Below are 6044 nucleotides of genomic sequence, written 5' to 3'. Positions count from 1 at the left end.
TGTGCTACTGACATTTGCTCGCCACATCATAACCCAGTCACTCTGTCGCTGCCACTTGTCACCATCTGATTCGCTGATGGCATTGCACGTGAGACCCACATAACACTTTGAATCTCGCCGAATTTTAAAGTTTTTCGGCGACCTCGCTATCTCGCTAGCTACACTTTTCGAGATTTTTCGATTACCGAAGTAGCTAGGTGCCAGATTTTTGAGTTCTCCGGTCGCCTGCAACTTGCTGATGTCATCCTCTTTGTTATGTGTATTTATTTAAAATTTATTATGTCATTGCCTAACTGAGTACAAGCTGGCCCCACCATGCACAAGGCGGCTTTCCAAAAGCCTTCCACTTCAATTCATTATACATATTGTTTGAAATGGTATTTAAACATTTAGAAGCATTCCCACATAATCAATATGGGATAAAGCTCTTGCCCTGCGGCTTCATTTGGTATCGACTACAGGGTTCTTCTTTGCAAGGCGTCTTTCATTGGTTTAATCTTCTTGACATTTGGACGAGGTTTGAAAGGACTAGTCCTTAGCTTTGGTCCTGCTAGATCCATAAGAACCCTGCATGGTTTTTCTAGCATCTGAGAAAAATTTCTTACATGTTTAACTATATGCCTCCATATATCTAGATTATCATGTGCACAATTTATTCGAAGTACATTTACTCCAGATTTAATTAGATTGTAAATAAGTTTTTCATCATTTGCAGATTCATTTCCAACTATAACCATAATGTGAGCCTTCCTTCCCTCAACAAATGGTCCAAAAAGTAGTTTTGCATTATGGCATGCATGGCTTTTCATTGCAAGATATGAAATTTCTTCATATTGTCTATTAGAATTTAGTACTGAACTTTGCAAGTTGCTTGTAGGATTGTTTTTATTTGGAACCTCAATATTAGAAGACTGGACCTCATTTGTCAAAGCTTCTTTCCCCCTTCATTGTGGAAGGTATATCGGTAAGATTTTGCAATATCTGGGTAACTGATGTTAGAGTTGCCATGATGTGTGCATTTATCCCCTCAAGATTTGAAAAGCCAAGAATGGAGAGAGCTTCTTGAAGTTCCTGAACATCCATTGACCGCAAAGCAGCATAATGTATGAGATTTGTTGCACTGATACGATAAAACCTGTCACATTCTTTTAGGTGCACTGCATTCCACTGCTCCAAGGCCAATGCATGTAATCGTACTGCCTCTAACTTATCAAGAACTTGGACTAGAAGATGCTTAGGATCCTTAACAAGTCCCTCTGAAGATAAGTCTAGGACTGTATCGTTTGCCACTTTCTCTTCCAAAGTAACATGTGTGTCAGAGAATTCCAAACTTGACACATTTGTTTCATTATCAACATTGGATGGCATGGAGATGGATTCATATGATTTCAGAAAAGGATGATGTTTTCCCTTCTTTTTCTTCAATTTTGCGTTGTTTGCCTCTAAAAAGTCATCATTTGCATCTCCAGAGATAAGACTATCAGAATCTGGTTTCTTGTTTGAATCTTGCAGAGCTTTAATTATGCACCTTTTTGGAATCTCACTTGAAGGAGCAACCCTATGATTTTGGCTCACAAAAATGTCACTTTTTACCGTGAAAGCCAACTTTGGAAATATTCCTCTCTTGATTCCATTTGATGAATTTTCACTATTACTAATGAATGAGCATAGTGGTAAAGGCTTGGGTGTGGGAAAAATTTGCATTTCCATCATCAAACCAAGAATAGAGATTCCACCTTATAAAAAAAGTAGACTTTTCATTAATTTGCAGCTTGTCAATTTTGTGCTAGGAGGTCTGTTGATCGGCCTTAAAAACTGATCAAAACATCTGACCGAGCTCTGAGATTTGACGTACTGATTGTCTGTTCCACCCACTTTTACCTTGTCAGATCTTGTCTCATGAAGAATTCCCAGTCAAAAGATATTGACTGTCAAAGTTTCCTTCTCAGAAATACCTACAAGAAAACACATCAGAAAACAACAAATTGGCTCTAGAATCAGTTTGGAAAACTAGGCAAATGAGCACATGGGGAAAAGAAAGCTGGGACACTCATTCTCTGTCATGAGGACATTATGGATCTATGATTAAGGCTTATGATGAATAACTAGGCAGAAATGGCGGAAGTTCAAAGTAGGCTACCTGGATTTGTAGGACATAGGACATTAGTAAAATATCATTTTTTGTGAATGGAATGACCCTAGTAAAGTGTGAAAACGGATTCATCAAGTTCTAAAAACTGGCACACTTGTAGTATTTTTAGTGGAAAATACAGGGGAACAAACCATTTGATCTTGACAATTACGGATTTCAAGTTATAACACCACGAACAGGGGTACTGATAAATCTGCAAGTGCTGACACCAGTAAAAAATCATAAATTGTGTTTGGAATCGCGTTTGAAAACTGATCAAATGGATTTGTCAAGACTTAAAAATTTAAACATAGGAAGTCTCTGATGTCAACCATGCAACACAAAAGGAAATTTAGCATTTTAGTCAATTGGGTCAAAGTTATAGCATGTCAAACAGGGCTTCTCGGAAATGTGTGCAAAGTGCAAAAGCATGAAAACAGTAACTGACCAACTTTGAGGGATTCAAAACCTATTCAAACAGACTCGAAACAACTCAAAATTTGAAACATAGGTTCTTAGGTATAGATATTAGATACTCCCAAAGTGGTAAGTCTTGAAACATTTCTGGGTGCAAGATATTCAGATGCAAACACAGCCTCCTGTCGCTGTTTGACACTTACGTGATAATGTAGATTTGATAATTTCTCAAAACAGTACTTCAAAAAATGACTCGAAATGATGATTTAACTTCATGGAATAGGTGGACACACTGAATGGAGGGTGTTAGGAACATTAAATACCTTAGGGGCCTCATAGGTACAGTCAGGTACATAGGCTTCACAAAGCATTTATAGGCCCGATTTTCTCAAAATTTTGAAATGGGACTAAAAATGAAGCATTCAATTTTTTGTCCCAACAACATTGTTACTAGATAACCAAGTAATCTAACCAAACTTGGGTGATGATGATCTAGGAGTCAATTCCATCCATTAGTTGATGTTGATAGGCAGAGAATCATTTATAGCTACTCAAGAAGAAGATGCCATAATTTCATCCATTATTCTGAATGAATATGGAACATAATCTCCAATGTGTCCTCAAACTGAATGTATATTAGAAACCATTGTACTATCTTTGAATTCACTACATCATTTAGAAGCTTCATAGTTTCTCTATTCACTATTACCTCATGAGATGGATTCTTCTCCTGCTACTCAATTATTCATGGCAGATAAGGTTATTAAAATGGAAATTGGTCTAGGCAAGGAACTAAATGTAAACGATTCCTTATCACCCTCCCAAAAAGAAACTATCTTGCATTTACTATAGGAGAATCAAAGTGCATCTACTTGGGACTACATGGACATGAAAGGATTAGATCCTATGATGTGCACTCACAAGATTTACATCAGCCTTGACTTCAAGCCTATTCGACAACCTCAGAGGAGAGTTAACCCTATCTTAAAAGATATTGTTAAGAATCAATTGTGGAAACTATTAAGTGCTGGTTTTATATACCCCATCTTCAATAGCCAATGGGTCTCACCCCTAGTCATAGTACACAAGAAGGGAGGAAAATGACAAGTTTGTGTAGATTATAGGGAGCTCAATTCAACCACTAAGAAGGACCATTTTCCATTGCCATTTATAGATCAAGTTCTTAACAACCTAGCAGGCAAAAAGTATTTTTCTTTTCTGGATAGTTTCGGTGGTTGCAATCAGATTCAAATAGCCCCAGAAGATCAAGAAAAAAAAAACTTTTACCTACCCATGGGGAACGTTTTCCTACTCAGTCTTACCTTTTGGCTTGTGCAATGCCCTAGCCACATTTCAATGAGCTATCACTAGTATCTTTTTAGATAATTTGGCTGACTATATGGAGATCTATATGGATGGTTTCACTATTTATGGTGTTACTTTTGTAGAGGCAAAAGCAAATTTAGAAACAATACTTAAAAGATGTTAGGACTATAACATTTCCTTAAATAGTGAGAAACATTTTATGATGATGGAGGAAGGGGTAGTACTAGGCCATTTCATTTTCTCTAAGGATATCCAAGTAGATCCAACAAAGATTAAAGTCATTAGTACCTTTCCTACATTGAAGAAGTAGAACGATGCATGCAGTTTTTGGGACATGCTAGTTATTACAGAAGATTTATTAAAAACTCCAATTAACTTGGAACACCTCTCTACAACTTGTTCAAAAAGGATTCTGAATTTGTTTGGGATTTTGACTGTGCAACATCTTTCCTACAACTTAAGGAAGTTCTTACTGTATATGCTACTTTAGTATGTTAGAAAAACTAAATTAAAACAATCAAAAGCATTTGCATACTAATTTAACATAATTTCATGAGAGACAAAGTGAAGTCCTCAAATGAGAATATGAGCCATGGATAGGCTCTCTCAATGAGGATGATCACTTGATGTAGAGGTGTGTCTAATAGCTAGGATGGCTTGATTATGTAAGTATGCTCAAATGCTCAAATGGGCTTCAATGGAGGATTTTTGATAGATTTTGGTGAATGGATTTGATGTAAAATTGGCTTCTCAAAATGGCATTATGGCTTTACTTTCTAAATTGTGTTAAAATGGCTTGGGAGAGGATTCCTTAAATAGGCAAAGGGCTTGAGGGATCAAGGGCTAGGATGCAAGGATGGGAGAAAGCTTATGGAAGGTTTAGATTGAATGAGAGGAGAGCACATGGATTGTGCTTCCTTACAGCCAATCAGGGAGTGACACATGTCATTGGGTCATTGGTTAGAGCAAGAGGGGTTGAGGGGTCAAAAAAAGAGGCTCAAAGCTCATAAATACCCTCATAATGGCTTGTAAGAGCAATGAATGGACTTAAGAGTCATTTATGGCTTTGTGGGCTTCATAAAGTTTTATGGTTGGGATATTTGTGAGAGAGTTGAGATATTTTGACTTGGGTTGGATTAAGAAAGTCTTAAGCTTGACTTAGGAATGTGCAAATGATTAAGGCTTGGATTAGGCTTGGGTTAAGATTAGATTAGGCTTGTCAGAGATGGGCAAGTGGATGACATTTAATGAGGGTGGGTGAAGGAGGAGATATTTGTTAGCTTTGGCTTGGGTTAGCAAGTCTTAACCCATGTTTAGGGAATGTGACAAGGTTAGGGGGGGATTAGGATTAGGATCAAAGATAAGGATTGACATATTCTAGAAGAGTCTAGGCTTTGGATGAGGATGAAGACTTTCTAGAAGAGTCTAGAACTTCTTAGGATGAGGATAAATAAGGTTTTTAGGAAATAAATAAAGTTTTATTTATTTCAAGGGTTTGGGTCGAAGAGATATTTATTAAAATATTTTTAATAAACATGAGGATTAATATTTAATCTTAATTAAATATTTTGAGTTGGGGTTAGGGATAGAAAATGATGGGATTAGCCTTTAATCAAAATTAAAGAAGGATTAGAAGATTTTGGAAGAGGTTAGTGATCTTAAGGAAATTGGCCAAGTTTTGGGCAAAAAATAAATAAATAATTTATTTTGAGATTTTTGGTCAATTTATTAATTAAATAATTAATAAATAAGGAAATAATGTTTAAATAGGATTTAAACGTTTTTGGGAGGGATTCCTTAATTAAATATTTTTAATTAAGATAAAGGGATTTAATGACATAAAAAATTAATTAATTAATTAAATAATTAATTAATAAATGATGATGTCATCAGGGACTTTTTCCAGAAAATAAAAATATTTTATTTTCTAAAGGATTTTTAGGTTTCTACATTTTGCCCCTCTTTGATGTGATGCCACAAGTGGCATGGCATCAAAGATAAGAAAATAAGATGCCCAAGGCTAGAGCAGAAGAGGAGAGAATGGACTGCGAGATGCCCCCTCAAGAAGGCGGTGGGGAGAGAAAGCGAGGCTCGAAAACTTCTTGAAAAGTACAAGAATCTTAGTGGGATAAGCAAGGAGACTCAAATTGGCAAAGGGAAGGGGCTAAAT

The 6044-nt window shown here is 36.3% G+C and overlaps 1 pseudogene; it reads right to left on the bottom strand.

Annotated features, from left to right (window-relative positions):
* Positions 1-455: 455 nt before the first annotated feature.
* Positions 456-1730, bottom strand: LOC149546116 (plastidial pyruvate kinase 4, chloroplastic-like; annotated as a pseudogene).
* Positions 1731-6044: the final 4314 nt, after the last annotated feature.

The sequence above is a fragment of the Cupressus sempervirens genome, chromosome 7, assembly GCF_028749045.1.
Source record: "Cupressus sempervirens isolate cs-2001-9-10 chromosome 7, ASM2874904v1, whole genome shotgun sequence".
Lineage (NCBI taxonomy): Eukaryota > Viridiplantae > Streptophyta > Pinopsida > Cupressales > Cupressaceae > Cupressus > Cupressus sempervirens.
This window is presented reverse-complemented; position numbering and strand designations above follow the sequence as displayed.